Genomic DNA, 16274 nt, shown 5'->3' on the forward strand with positions numbered 1-16274 from the left:
ACTGCAGCTCTGGTGTCCCTAGTCAACTCTATTGGCTTTCTTTGCTCCATTTTCTCTCCCAGAGCATGGGGCCTCTGAGGGGCTTTCTGTTTACATTTTCAGACTCGGGAGGTTTCTGAAACCTGGATGTGGGAAAGGAAATATCATATTTTAAGTACAGTACTGTTCCAAGCTGTATGTAAACACATTCAACATTCAAAGCAGATGTCACCCAACAGAGAACAATGCTAGTGGTGGTGGTGGTGGGGTAGAAACCCTTCCCAAAGCAAGCACACTGGCAGCTGCCCCTGAAGAACCACAGGGTCTAAAGACAAAGGGGCACAGACACATGGCCCAAGCCATCCCAAGGAAGCCAGTATTATTGATGTTCTATTACAGATGGGAGGCTAGGCATGGTGGGAACTATTAGAACTCCAGCACTTGGGATGCAGGGACTCAGAGAGCTGCTGTGAGTTCAAGGACACCTTGGTTTAGTTTACAAGGTTAGTAGTAGACAGGACAAAGCTTAAGGGTAAGATCCTGTCTAATAAAGCAATCAAATACCCCTCCCATAAAATAAATAAAAACAAAACAACAAATAAAATCATAAGACACAAATGGGAAGGGAGGCTCGATCTGTGGGTGAGTAGCTAGCTCTCTTTCTCCCACGTGTGTGTGAGAATGTATGTGTTGTTCATGTGTGGGTGGTGTCTGTACGTGTGTGGGTGTGCCCTAGATGTTCAGGAGTGGACATCTGGTGTCCTGCTCCATCACTCATCTGGTGTCCTGCTCCATCACTCTCTGCCTTATTTTTAGACAGAGTCTCTCACTGAACCTGGAGCTAGCCTGGCAGTCAGCCAGCCTCAGTGATCATTCTGAGTCTGCTGCCACCCACAGGCTACAGACAAGCATGGTTGTTCCTGTATTTTTATGTGGAGTTGGGGGACTTGAAGTCAAGTCCTCATGATTATACAATAAGTCCTCTTACCACTTAGCCATTTCCCCATATCACCCATACCACAGTTAACAAATCCAAAAAGAAAACTTCCTCTAAGTAGGGAAGGCTGAGAGGGTACAGGTACAGGGAAGACCAATTAGAAGACCGGACAGGATATCCTAGCTGGAGAAGAGTTATCCTTCCGGTGGGGTTGCTTATGTTGGGACAGGGCATCCCTTACATGTGTCAGAGGCAGTTTAGCTAGCTACATGCCAACGTATCTCCTGATCACTTTAACTAAAGAAGATGGTGTAGACGTGGTGCTGCTGGCTTTTCCTTGGTACAGACACTGCAACATCGTGAAGTATCACTTGTTTACGGTCAGTATAATGAAGTCAAGGTGGATGGTCTTGTGTAGCCAAATGGGTGGAAGAATGGACATGTGTGAAGACTAAGTAATGTACAGTGTATGGATGAGAATTCTTGAGCACAGGGGGAGAGAGGGAACATCATCATTTCTCTGTATTCTGTGTTGAGCAGATGTGTCTGGCTTGAAAGCATTCAACTCAGGCAAACTCACTCTGTGTGACAGGAGGTGGTTTGTCACTGATCAAGGAAGGCCTGAGGATGCTCAGAGATCTACTCTGGCATTCTGGGGGTGGGGTGGGGGAATCTCTTGAAGAAGTCTAGCCCCGAATCTACATGGCAGGCATCTTGAAGGATGTCAGTGGACATGCCTAAGTTGACTTGTGTGACACATGCAGCATGCTGTTCTGGTCAGGAAAAAAAAAATCACTTTAATTCTTTAGAATTTGGTTTCCTAATTTGTAAGTGAGGGGCAAGCTAGTCTACCTCCTATGGTTATTGTGATAATTCAAAAAGAGTGAAGTATTTATAATAGTACTTGGAAATTGCTCATCCAGATGTTGGTTTCTTTTATCAGAGTGCCTGTGAATACATGCACATACAGATATATACACATATACAAGTAACCAAACAGCTCTAGCCTCTGGCATCAGTTTGAATTCATTGACTTCTAAACAAAACCATGGAGCATCTGATTTTGTGTGTGTAACAGGGTTTCGAGCAAGGAAAACCTACTGAGGCTCATGGAGTGAGCCTGCTATCTAGGGTTGCCAACTGGAACGCAGTTCTTCCGCACTTGTGGAAGAGATCCTACCATGTGACTCCATGTGACATTCTGTGGTGTTTCCACGCCTGGTTTTACTTTTTGCCTTCTCTGAGCAGTCCTCCCTGGCTGATTCCTCAACACAGTTTCTTAGAACATTTACAAATGGTGCTCTTCTCTTATCACTAGTGGTTGCTGTGCCATATTGTTTCTTTGATCTGTTTGTTTTCCTCTTTTTATTTATCAGCTATTGTTGTGAGTCTTTAGGAATACATTGGCTTTACCTTTGATAACCACTTTGTAATGTCCTTATGTCTGCTGATAAGGCAACCACGTGACTTACACGTAGAATATGTCTAGTAAATATGTATGTCCAATAAAACTCTTTGATTACACAATTGCTTGAGACTGTTCCCCCCACACTACCCCCCATCGTCCCAAATGACCTGGTACTTAATGAGTGAGCTACACAGAACTGACCCATTTCTACAAATGTTGCTTCCTTGACCTGCATTACCATAAGTTATGTAAAACAAGTTCCTCTCGCTTATTTCTCTTTGTTCACCTTCCCACCCTGCTCCACTATGACTTCTAAGTGGGGAGTTACAGTGGCCCTTGGAAGAAGGCTTGCAGAGAAGAAACATCAGAATTAGAATATGTGGGACTCTGGTGGTGAGGAGATCCATTTAAACTGAAGCTAGGTCAAGTGAAGTTCTCTGCAGGTAGACACTATACTTTCTGGCTCATCATTACCCATTGGCATGGAGAGGCTGCAAAAGAAGTTCTCATTTCATTCCTTAGAAATAACAGAATAAGTAAATAGGGCTGTCAAGACAGCTCAGTGGGTAAAGGTTCTTGTCATTTTGACCAGCCTGATGACCTGAGTTTGATCCCAGGGTCCTGTGATTTTTGCAAGTCATCTTCCTACTTCCACATGTGCCTTAGCACCCAGGCACACAATTGAATAAGAAGACAGATAAATTAAAAAAAGAAAGAATGAGCCACAAATCCCTCTGGCGCCAAAGTAGAGACTAGCTCATAATTTCCTGGCCACTTTCTCAGTATGGTTTTCTCCAAATTCATAGTTACAGGTAAAATGCAACAATAGCCCTTTAAAACCATAAACAATGGTGGCACAAGTTGCATGTTGTCACCCCGGTTCTAATTACACCAGAGAAGATACAACACAGACTCTCCTGTGATCATCTGAGATAAAGATGAAGAACCGAAGGGCAAACAAGTGACTCACTTTAATGGATTCGCTTCAGACAAGAGAAACCTGTAATTTCTCTTAGGCGTGCTTGACAGACCCACTGTGGGGGTGAATCACAGCCTTACACAATCCTCGAAGCTGTGGGCTGCTTTGCAGTGGCCAGATTGGCTTCTCATTACAGGCAATTGCTTCTCACCTGGGGCCTTCGGGACTTCCTCTTCAAAAGATGGAGTCGGGTTGCTATCACTGAAGGGGGCTGAAGGGTTTCAGCGCGGAGACGTGATGGTGAGGCACCATGGTAGGGAGTTCAATGCTGACTTTCCTGCTAGGTGACTGTCGGTCTCTGGGCTGCTAGATCTACTTCCTGGATGCGTGAGTACATGGCCCATGCTATTAGCCTTTCCTAAAATAAGGAGCTGATTGTTTTCTGCACCTGTTCCAGAACGGGGTAGATAATGTGGTTGGGCTAGAGTTTTCTGGAGTACTTGACTCTGTAGTGTCTCCTCCTTAATGCTTTTTCAAACTTGACTAACCTCAAAGTTAGAGTGTCTATTTGATATTTGTTTTTCTTCATGGAGTCATCTGTCAGGCTAGAATTGCTCACTCCTCGGAGTGAATATATCAAACGCCCCGTCAGGCAACCGAACTTACTGCCTCTGCACTGACTTCATGTCAGATAACTTTCAGTTCTCTTCCTTTAGCTGGAATGCAAAGCTTGAACATTCTGTTTTCTTCCTCTCGTTAACCTGCCAAATTGTCTTTAAAGCAAGGTAAAGGAAAACACTACTTCCTGTTACTGTTGCAAACCCTTCCTAAAGCATCACTCTGGTGTGAGTGGTCAGTGTGGGCTGCTTGCAGGCCTGTGCTCTGGATGCAGGAGACTTAGACTCTTGATTCACTGGGTGTTATTATTTTTGGCTATATGTTTAGGGGCAGTACTCCGGTGAGTTTCCTCCATAGAACAGAGATATCACCAGCACTAATAATTACGTTATAATTATTAAAGTATTAAGATAGTGGGTGCAATGAAAATGGCTTTCAACTCTGAACTTTTGTGATTTTTGGGAGCCACCAGCATTGGAATCCAGCTACAAAGCAATGGGGGCAAATCATTAAAATAAGCAAGAAGAGATGGGTCTGATTCTGTTGTAGTAGTTCTCTGTAGATGCCTTTCCACCAAGGCTCCACACCTCATCCATGCTGAAAAAGAACCAGTAAGTCAGTAAAAGTGAGCCTGTAGATTCAATGACTGAGATCAAGATAGAAACAACTCACTTAGCCATCTGATGTTATAATCAAAGTTGTAATTACACGAGTAGAGTAAAATATACAGTTATTGAATTAAGCTTAGGTGAGTGCACTCGCGCGCACACACACACACACACACACACACACACCTCACTCTTGAATTTCTCATTCTCCAGTTAACCTTTCTGAATTAGTCATTCCCATAAGACAGTAGGATGGATTAAGGAGTATGTATGAAGCCAGTTGTCTACACAAGCAGGAATGTGTGCCTCTCTCACCCTGTGTACATCCCTGGAGAGAAGAGAACAGAGAAGTGAGAGCTCACATAGTAGTTCTTCACCACGGTCTACAGGACAATTCTTGGCCTGACCTTTTCTTATTTTCCTTGGGAGCCCGATGCTGGCTCTCACCAGGCGTGTTGAGACGTGTGAGGAGCACCTCCATGTGTGTGACTCATCCTGTAGCTTCATCCAGCAAGTGACAGGAGCGCATTCCAGGACCCAGACAGACTGGTTATCGTTTGGAATTAATCTCACTCAGAAACTGGGTTCTGTGTACAGAGAGCATGAACAAATGGGAGGAAGTGTTCAGGAACACAGGGCTCTTCTGGTCTTTGCAGAGGGTCAGGGTTTCATGATCCTTATCTTAAAATGGAGATAGCGCAGAGACACATGCATATTAATGGCACTGCGTTCTCATCCTGTTTCGATTCCCTCCCCTCCCTTGCCTTCCCCTCCCTTTTCTTCTTTCCTTTCTTTTTTCCTTCCTTCCCCTATATCTCTTCCTGAATGATGAAACTTCATAGAACTTCTTCCCTCTTCCCTCCCTCCCTGCCCCTCCCTCCCTCCCTCACCGCCCCCCCCCCCTCTCTAATTCAGGGTCAGAAAGTGCAACAAAAGTGGAGGCCCATTGAGAGGGAGAACATTTCTAGCAAACGTGTTGAGAGTTTCATATGGCGGGACCTTCTGTGTCTGTGTGCTCCACTCCCACCCACGTCTTTAATCAGAGATAGAAAAACTGCAGGGGAGAGCTTTGTTACTGAGCACATACGGCCATACTGTCATTGCTATTTCCTAAACCCCATGGAATAACAACCATTTACAAAGCATTTGGGATGGCCTAACACGAGGGAGAGGTTTTGTGCAAATGCTTATGCCATTTTCTAAAAAAGACCTAAGTATGTCGGGATGTTGGTATCTGAAGGTTACTGAGGGGCATCTGTATGCTCATTTGCTTCTTGAGGACCAGGGAGTTTCCTCGTGATCTTAGAGCCAAACTTACAGTTTCTGGGCAAAAATCTTCATTCACCCATTCAATCTGCAGCTTCATTCATCCACTCATTCATTTATCCAATGAGTGTTCTTCTGCTATGAATGGACGCTGACTTGGCTGAGGATAGAAGAAAGATCAGATGTCTACCTCTGGACTAATAGCAACTCAATTTATTTATTTATTTTTCTTTTAGTTGTGACTTGCTTTCTCTCAGGTTCCTTTGACCCGTTGTGATTAGTGCTCAGCTGTGGAGGGTGCACAATGTCAGGACAGTAAATTGGTTGGGAGGGAGGGGTAGTTATTTAGATACTCCACTTGGGACTGGCTAGTGGATTTAGCTGCATTTCCCCCATAAACCTTTGTTATTTTCTTTCTGTAATCACTAGGTTACACCAGGGAGCCTGGCTGCCAAATGCAGGTTAGAATTGCTGTTTATTATTTGGTGAGAAGCAAAAGTGGATGGCAGAGGGCAATTCACGCTTCTGTCAGGGCGTGCAGAGAGAGGCATGGTCCTCTGGAGGGAAGGAAAGACCTGGGGTGCTCTTCAATTACTTTTATACTTCCTGAGAAACTGCTATGCTAGGTGGCTCAGCTGCTTTTATTGCTGAAATTAGTACCTTGTTCTATTCACTCCGGGAATAAGGTGTGGATCTGCCCTCACTGTGGGGCTAGTATAGAAATCAGAGAGAGGTTCTTTGTAAGCGACAAGTAGATTGTTATTTGCGTCATGGTGCCACAGATGACCTCAAACTGGAGTTCATTGGCATCTTGTTTATGCTTCAGTTTTTATTTCTGAGTCTGTTCTTCTTGTGTTTTTCCAGAGCTTTGGTGAGAGAGATGCAAGTGCCTCCCATGAACATACTAGGGCTAGGGCTAGGGCTAGGGCTAGGGCTAGGGCTAGGGCTAGGGCTAGGGCTAGGGCTAGGGCTAGGGCTAGGGCTAGGGCTAGGGCAAGGGCAAGGGCAAGGGCAAGGGCTAGGGCAAGGGCAAGGGCAAGGGCAAGGGATAGGGCTAGGGCTAGGGCTAGGGCTAGGGCTAGGGCTAGGGCTAGGGCTAGGGCTAGGGCTAGGGTAAGGGCAAGGGCTAGGGCAAGGGCAAGGGCAAGGGCAAGGGCAAGGGCAAGGGATAGGGATAGGGATAGGGATAGGGATAGGGATAGGGATAGGGCTAGGGCTAGGGCTAGGGCTAGAAAAAACGGAAGGAGTTGGGGTATGGGTAAGGTAAGGGTAGGGGTAGGGGTAGGGGTAGGGGTAGGGACGGCTGAATGTCCCACAAAATACACTTGGGCTTCAAATCCAGATAGTGGAGTGTGTTTTCCTCCAAGCATATATATATTCCAAAAGTCATTTATAAAGATTTATCTTTGTTTCTTATTATGATTATGCTTGTATGTGAGAATGTTTACATTGGTACAGGTGTCTACAGAGGCAGATTTCTTGGAGCTGGAGTTACAGGCAGCTGTGAACCACCTGGCATGGATACATGGAAATGAACTGAGCTCTTTGCAGGAGCACTAGGGTCTCTTATCTCCCGAGCCATCTCTACACCCCCTCAGGGCATTTTTTAGAGTGTATATGGGTGTGATGCATGTATATATGTCTGTGCATCATGTGAGTATCATCTCTGCAGAGGCCAAAAAAGGGCCCTGGGACCTGAGCTACAGATGGTTGTGAGCTGCCGTATGGGTACTGGGAATTGAACCTGGGTCTTCTGAAAGAGCAGCCAGTGCTTTTAACCTGAGTCATCTCAGAGCCTCTCCTCAGCCCCAGAAGCACCTTTTTTTTTTTTTTTTTTTTTTTTTTTTTTGAATGATGCTGAAGTAACTTTGGTAAAATTTGGGCAAGTCAATATTTTATGCATGCGTGTGTGTGTGTGTGTGTGTGTGTGTGTGTGTGTGTGAGCGTGCTCTTGTGCCTCAGTGCATGTTGAGGGCAAGAGAAAGTCTGGGGTAGTATATTTTGTTTCTTAAATTGACTTGATGGTAGAATATCTTTGTATACCATGAAACTAATGGTCCATAGAATCCCAGTATAGGGCACTTGATCCAATATACACGAAACCTATATTGCCTACCAAAGGAAAGCAGGCAGCAAATTTCAAAGAAAACTGAAGCCAGTGGATATTTATTTTCTTTCACACTTAGTGCCCATTGCAAATGGTTGGGAAATAATTGGTGCATAAAATGATTGTCCCAGATATACATATATACTGTTGTGGTACTGTTTAGTTAGGACTCTGCTCATTCTGTTTTCTCCTACAGGGTACTAGGGTCTCTTTCTGTTTCTCCTTCATACACTGGGGATTGAAACAAAGGGGATTGGGTGGGTTTTTTTTATTTCTTTTTTTTTTTTAATATTTTTTATTAGGTATTTTCCTCATTTACATTTCCAATGCTATCCCAATAGTCCCCCATATCCTCCCCCCAACTCCCCTACCCACCCACTCCCACTTTTTGGCCCTGGTGTTCCCCTGTACTGGGGCATATAAAGTTTGCAAGTCCAATGGGCCTCTCTTTCCATTGATGGCTGACTAGGCCATCTTCTGCTACATATGCAGCTAGAGATATGAGCTCTGGGGGTACTGGTTAGTTCATAATGTTGTTGCACCTACAGGGTTGTAGATCTCTTTAGCTCCTTGGGTACTTTCTCTAGCTCCTCCATTGGGGGCCCTGTGATCTATCCAATAGCTGACTGTGAGCATCCACTTCTGTGTTTGCTAGGCCCTGGCATAGTCTCACAAGAGACAGTTATATCTGGGTCCTTTCAGCAAAATCTTGTTAGTGTATGCAATGGTGTCAGTGTTTGGATGTTTTTACCACAGAACTGTACACCTATCCCCAGACTAGGGTCTTGATTTAAGTAGCCTGAGATCTATTCCTCCTGGAATTTCTCTGCCACCATACCCATGGTTCACAGCAATAGAGGTTAAAGATGCGCACAACCTTGAGACAAGCTGAACATATTGCTGAACAGAGCTGAGCATCATATGTGTGCAGCAACACTTAGTATTCACATAAGGTAAGGCCCGATGCTCAGTCGTCACTGAGAATCTCCAAAACCAGCCAGCCAGGTGACACAGCCTTGTGTCTAAAGGCTGCATTTTGCTTACATGTGATTTGCTCTTTTGAACTGTTTACTTCAACTGTTGCATTTTCAACTGTTGTAGTACTTAGATTTTTCTTTTAAATAACTTATTAAGAAATAACCTACAACCTATAAGATGGAGCTAAGGACTGGAGACGTAGCCTGTTTAGTGCAGCTGTAGAAACGTTTCAGTTTGGAGTCATGCAAAAGATAAAGTTCATTGTAAGTGTTATACATTTTTCATGTGTTTATTTATGGTGTGTGTGTGTGCGCGCGATGTCAGAGAACTACTTTGTGGAGTGGTTCCTTCTTTCCTTTTTTTACATGGGTGCTGGTGATCCAATGAGATCATCAAGCTTGGAAAGATGGGCCTTTATCTGCTAAGCCATCTCACCAGCTCTTAATTCACTTTATGTATTTATCAATAGTCAATCTAAGAATGTATAAATTGTAAGTAAATCTAAATGCTCTTCCACCCCACTGCCTAAAATATTGACCTCTGGTTGCGAGCTTTGTGAACAACACTTCTTTTTATCTTTTAATTCCTAATTTTACAGCTTATTCACTGTTTTACAGGGAGGTAGATCCCATGCAATTCTTTCTTTCAAGAACTGAAACAAACTCCATGAAGACCAAACTGAAAGTATTCATCCTTGCCAGCCAGAGTAGGAAAAATTAGAATGCTATGGTTCTTGTTGCATGATAGCTTTCAAGTTCTCTCTTTCAATATTTAATGTAACTGAAAAACTTAACATATAATTATCATACCAAATGGTACTCCACTGCATGTCTCAGACTACAACATCACGAATGATTGAGACCAGGCAGTTATTGTGTTGAGTTCAAAGCTTATATATTTACACACACACACACACACACACACACACACACACACACACACAATCTGATGCTTACATTTTTCTTAGCTGGCAGGAATATAGAACACATATCATTGTCTCTCAGTGTTTCTCAAAGAGCTTGATGATTTTTTTCTGCTAGATCCATTGTTGCCCCCAATACTCTTAAGAGCTCCGTGAAGCTTCCCAACTTTTGGGGAGCCCATAAATCACATCACAACATCACTGTGCCTAAGTTTCTTTCAGCAAGGTCAATCTCTGTCCTTCCCTTCCTCCTCCCCTCCCTCTCTCTTTTCCTCCTCTTCATTCTCATTCTCTCCCTCTTTCCCTCCCTCTCTCATTCTTTCTCTCCCTCCTTCCCTCCCTCCCTGTCTTCCTCCCTCCTTTTCTCCATTCCTCCCTCTCTCCCTTACTATCTCCTTCCCTCCTTCATTCTTTCTCACCCTGCTTCCCTGCCTACCTCTCTCTCTTTTCCCTTCTTCATTTTCCTTCTCTCTTTCCATCCCTCCCTCCCCCTCCCTCATTCCTTCTCTCCCTCCTTCCCTCCCTTTACTCCTCCACCCTCCTCTTTCATTCTCATCTTTTTCTGTCTTTTTCTATCCCTCTCTTCCTTTCTATCTCCCTCCTTCCTTTCTTCTGTTGACAGGATCATTCCACATAACCCAGAATAGCCTCAAACTCACAATCCCCCTGCTTCAGCCTCCCCTGTATCAAGAATACAGGTGTACAGCACCATGCCTAACAAGCATGGTTAGCTTTCAGCAAAATTCCTATACAGAGTAGGGAAAGCAGCCCTTGTCTTGATGCCTCAGAGGCCAGTGCTGCGATCTGCAAATGTTTCTTTGAGCCTTTCACCTATGTGCACATTTCTCATTTATTTTTCTACTGGAAGAGACTTTGTTTAATCTTCAGAATTTGTTCTGCACATGTGGTCCTGAGTGAGAGTATCTTTTATCTCTAATACCCATACCCTGGGAGGGAGATTTCAGAATAGCCACAAGGAAGAGTAAAGAGGAAGGGTTAAAAATGACCATGTCAGTGGAAGGAAACCCTGACAATGGCAATCAACCTGACAGACACAGAACTGTCTTCTTTTACCTGACAGAGGTAATGTGTTAGAAGCTTAGGAATTTGCTATAGTGCATCACAACCAGTGCTTGAGATGATTCCCAGTAGACTAAAGTAGCCCACAAAATAAAAATACTGGATATATCAGGGTACATGGTAGCACGCGTGTGCGTGCATGTGTGTGTGTGTATGTATGCATATGTGTGTGTAGAAATGTTTTTTGTATAAAATGTTTAAACTAAAATATATATTTTTTAGTTTTGTATTAGAAATTTGTAGACATATTTATATTTGTATATGCATACTGACTCTTTTTTTTTTTGGTTTTTCGAGACAGGGTTTCTCTGTGTAGCCTTGGCTGTCCTGGAACTCACTTTGTAGACCAGGCTGGCCTCAAACTCAGAAATCTGCCTGCCTCTGCCTCCCGAGTGCTGGGACTAAAGGCGTGCACCACCACGCCCGGCGCATACTGACTCTTAATGTATGCTGTTTCTTTGTGTCATGGTAACAAAATCTGAAAGTCAGAGGTGTGTCTGTGAAATGTGTGGGCACTTTGGGATGACTGAGACATGTTCTTCTGGGATTTTGTGTCTAGGTGGTTGACATTACCACAGTGTCTACCTTGGCATCGCTCAGCACACCACGCACCAGTCGGACTCTGGGGCTTGTTTCCATCTACATTCTAAGATGGAGAATTCTGTACATCCAATACCACTGCCCTTGCAGATCCCTTGCTACTCCCCTCTGTTCCTCCTGTTTCTCTTTCCCTGCTCAGACTTTATTTTAATTTTTCTTTCTTTTTTTCTTTCTTTTTTTTTTTTTTTGGTTTTTCGAGACAGGGTTTCTCTGTATAGCCCTGGCTGTCCTGGAACTGACTTTGTAGACCAGGCTGGCTGGCATGCCTGTGTCTGCCTCCCGAGTGCTGGGATTAAAGGCATGCGCCACCACACCCGGCTTTAATTTTTTTCTTTTATTGGAAGTAGTTTTTTTCCCCCTCACATACTGTATCCTGATTATGGTTTCTGCCCTCTCTATTCTTCTCAGTTCTTCCCCACCTTCCCTCCCATCCAGATCCATCTCCTCTCTGTCTCCCAGTAGAAAATAAACAGGCGTCTAAGGCTTTTTTTATGAAAATAAAATAAGAGATAAAATCAAATATAATAAGGTAAAAAAAAAAAAGACCCTAACACATTGGAATTGGACAAAATGAATCAATGGGATGAAAGGATCCCAAGAGAAGGCATGAGAATCAGAGACCCTCTTGTTCACACACTCGGAGTCCATTAAGAACACTAAGCTGGAAGCCATGACATATACACAGAGCACCTGGCACAGAGCCTCGAAGGTATCTCAGGCCATGTATGCCACCTCAGTCACCATGAGACTGTATGAACTCTGGTCATGTTGATTTATAAAGCCTTGTTTTCTTGGTATTCTCCATCCACTCTGTTTCTTTTTTTTTTTTTTTTTTTTTTTTTTTTTTTTTTTTTTTGGTTTTTTTGAGACAGGGTTTCTCTGTGTAGCCCTGGCTGTCCTGGCACGGCACTCACTTTGTAGACCAGGCTGGCCTCGAACTCAGAAATCCGCCTGCCTCTGCCTCCCGAGTGCTGGGATTAAAGGCGTGCGCCACCACGCCCGGCTCTCCACTCTGTTTCTTAATGGAGAGATTCTCTTTAGGGCTGAGGGTTACATGGTCTTTCATTCTTTACAAAATATCTGTCTGTGCGTCTCTGTATTTGTTCCCATAGCTGCAGGAGAAAGCTCCTCTGATGAGCAAGGCACTGATCTATGAGTGTATCAGAATGGCATTAGACATCATCTAACTGCTACTTTTTTTTTTTTTTTTAAAGAACTGTAGCACTTAATTTTACCCTAGGTTCCTGGGCTTTCTAGTCTCAGATTCTTGGTCCCCCAAGACATTTTGGCTATGATTCCATCTTGTGGCATGGGCCTCAAGTCAAATCAGAGATTGGTTGGTTACTTCCACAAGCTTTGTGCCCCAATGCCCTAGCAGATCTTGCAGGAAGAACAGCATTGTTTATAGCTAGGCTGGTGTTTATGTTTCTCTTTTGATAGCATGCAGCATATGCAATCTTCCTGTGCCAAAGACACTATCCTGTTGTAGGGGTAAAGATTCTATGTAGATAGCAGTTCTACTTCTCCATGCTCAGAGAGTTGTGTAGGTGTTGTCTTCAGCAGTGGGACTTGCTGTCAGTTTGTGGACAGCAACCTATAGTCTTGGCAACAACTTGGGTTGTTTGAAGATTCCCATGGGACCCCTTTGGCCAACAATACAATTAGATGTAACCCGATGTCAGTATTGGAAGCTTTATTTGGTGACAAAAGATGTCCAGTTGGGGCTCTGTCTCCCCAGTTATTTGGTGATTTCATTTAGGTCACCTGCATATTTGTATCTACTTTAGGATGCTTCAACTGTGTTAGGTTTCCACACTAGCCTTCAGTCAACCCTTCATTTTAGTTGTCTCTCTCCATATTCTCTTTATCATTCCCTTCTCCCTTCCAAATCCCCTCTTTGCCTACCTAGCATCTCCACATCTATCCATAACTATGTATTCTATTTCCCTTTGCTAAGATTAATCTGTCCACCCTAGTTTCTTACTCTATACCTAGCCTCTGAAGTTCTCTAGATTGTGGTTTGTTTATTATTGACTTAGCAGTTAATATATACATATATATGAATACATACAATATTTGTCTTTCTGAGTTTGAGATAGTTCATTCAGGATAATTTTTTCTAGTTCTATTTACATGTGAATTTCATGATTTGATTATTTTTAATGGCCAAGTAATAGTCCATTGTGCAAATTATCCATTCTTCTGGCGAGAGACATCTAGTTGGCTTTTTCTTTTTCAATTTCTGGCTATTATGAAGAGAGCAGTAATGAACATGGTTGAGCAAGTGTCTCTGGTAGGATGAAACATCCTTTGAGTATTTGCCCAAGAGTGGTATAGCTGGATCTTGAAGTAGATTGATTCCCATCTTCCTGAGGAACCACCACACTTATTTCCATAGTGGTTGGTTAAGTTTTCAGTCCCATCAACAATGGATGAGTGTTCTCTTTACTCCACATTCTTGCCAGCGTGAGCTGTCACTTGTTTTTATTGATATTAGCTATTCTGATGGGTGTAAGATGAAATTGCAAAGTAGTTTTGGCCTGCATTTCTCTGATAGCTAAGGAAAACATTTCTTAAATTGTTTCTCAGCCATTTGAATTTCCTCATTTGAGAATTCTCTGTTTTTAGCTGTTCCCCATTTTTAATGGTGTTGTTTATCTATCTAATTTCTTGAGTTCTTTATATATTTTGGACCCATATGCACATGCACACACACACTCTCTCAATTGGATGTGTAGTTGGTAAAAATATCCTTTCTTAGTTTGTAGGCTGCTGCTTTGTCTGAATGACCGTGTCCTTTGCCATGTAGAAGCTTTTCAGTTTCATTAAGTCCCATTCATTAATTGTTGATCTTAGTGCCTGTGCTAACAGTGTTACTTTTAGAAAGTCATATTCTGTGACAATGAGTTCAAGGCTATTCCCCAGTTTTCTCTTCTATCAGGTTCAGTAAATGGTTTTATGCTGTGTCTTTGATCCATTTGGAGTTGAGTTTTGTGAAGGGTGATAGGTATGAAATTTTTTTGGATTCATCTACATGCAGACATCCAGTTTGACCAACATTATCTGCTGAAGATGCTGTCTTTTCCCCCTTAGTATCTATTCCTGTCTGCTTTATAAAAAAAAAAAATCAGGTATCCATAGATGTGTCTGGGTCTTCAGTTCAATTCCACTGATTGTTGTGTCTGTTTTTGTGCTAATCCCATGCTGTTTTTAGGACATACTGTAGTGTAACTCAAAATTGGGGATGATGACCCCTCCTGCTCTTCTATTGTTATTTAGGATTGTTTTAACTCTCCTGTATTTATTTATTTATTTATTTTGTGTGTGTGTGTTTTCATATGAAGCTGAAAATTGTCTTTTCTAGATCTGTGAAGAATTGTGTTAGAGTTTGGATGGGGATTCTATTGACTCTGTAGATTCCTTTTGGTAGAATGGCCATTTTTTACAATTTGAATTCTACCAATCCATGAGCCTGGGGGAATCTTCTGATTTCTTCTTCAATTTCTTTCTTCAAAGTCTTAAAGTTTTTATCACACAAGTCAGACTTGCTTTTCAAGATGATGTTATAAGTCAAAGTACTTTCCCCTTTTCCTGATTTGGAATTTTAAATTCCAAGAATATGGAAACCTGTCTGTAAGTACCTGAGATCTCTTTCCATCGATGCCTCCCAGGATTCCTAAAAGCCTGTGTTGGGCTCAGTCTCCACAGGCTACTGTGGTTTGAGTTTGAGACCAGATTACTGGGTTTTGTCAGTTCCCAGGCTACAGACTGCCTCATGAGCACCAATGGATCAGAATTGCAGCAGAGCATAAGGCTCCAATACTTGCCAAGAACTTGGTTCTACCCACCCTTGTAGTATGTGCATGATCTTACTCCTGTCTTGTCTTGACTGTAGTCCCTACAGCATCCTTTAGGGAAAGGACAGTCAGTAAAGTAGTCTGAATGAGAATGTCTCTCCCACCTCCATTGGCTACAATATTTGAACACTTGGTCTCTGGTTAGTGGCACGGTTTAGGGAGGTTTAGGTAGGTGTGGCCTTGATGGTGGAAGTATGTCACTGGTTTTGAGTATTTGTAGGAACTCTACTTCTGGTTAACTCTTTGCTTCATGCTTGCAATTGAGATATGAGATTCCAGTTTCCTGTTCTTATTCCAATGCTAGATGCTTGTTGCCACACCTCTCTGCCATGATAGACTTATCCCTATGAAGCTGTAAGCCCAGCTAAATTCCTTCTTCTGTTGCCTTGGCCATTATGTTTTATCCTCAACATCAACAACAGAAAGGTAACTAATACATAGAGTCTCTTTCATTTTTATTCTCTCACATCTGGTACAGATTCTGGCAAATAGGATAAATGATGGTTGGTAGGATGAATCTATGCTATCTTAAAAAAAAATGAATGGGAAAACAGGCTAGGTAAGGTCAGCTTATAAATAGAAGGTGGGAAAGTGGAACCCAGTTCTGTCTTCCAAATCTGTTTCCCAGGCTGGTTTTGCTCTTCTGTGTCTGCACCTCCAAGAGAAAAATTATAAGGAAAATTTTCTGAAGGTAAGGAGTCTAAATTGCCTCATGAATGTGTTACGGTGAAACTTCAAAGCCGTGATGGCACTTTGTTGAGGATATGACTTTGAAAGATTGCTAAGGAAAAGGCAAGAAATGCAGACATGGCCACAGAAGAGATAACTAATTGCTGGGGCTTTCAGTCTGTCTGTACAGTAGCTTATTCACTGACTAGAGAGAATCCCAGCACTTGATCTAGTAGCAGATTAGTCTGTGCTTTAATTTACCTCAAGTTTTATCTCTCCAAGTGACTAGAGGTCTTGTGTACAGTAGTTGGTTAGCACTCTCCCTC

Source organism: Mus caroli, unplaced genomic scaffold, assembly GCF_978045245.1.
Source record: "Mus caroli unplaced genomic scaffold, Mus_caroli_1 scaffold_18, whole genome shotgun sequence".
NCBI classification, from domain to species: domain Eukaryota; kingdom Metazoa; phylum Chordata; class Mammalia; order Rodentia; family Muridae; genus Mus; species Mus caroli.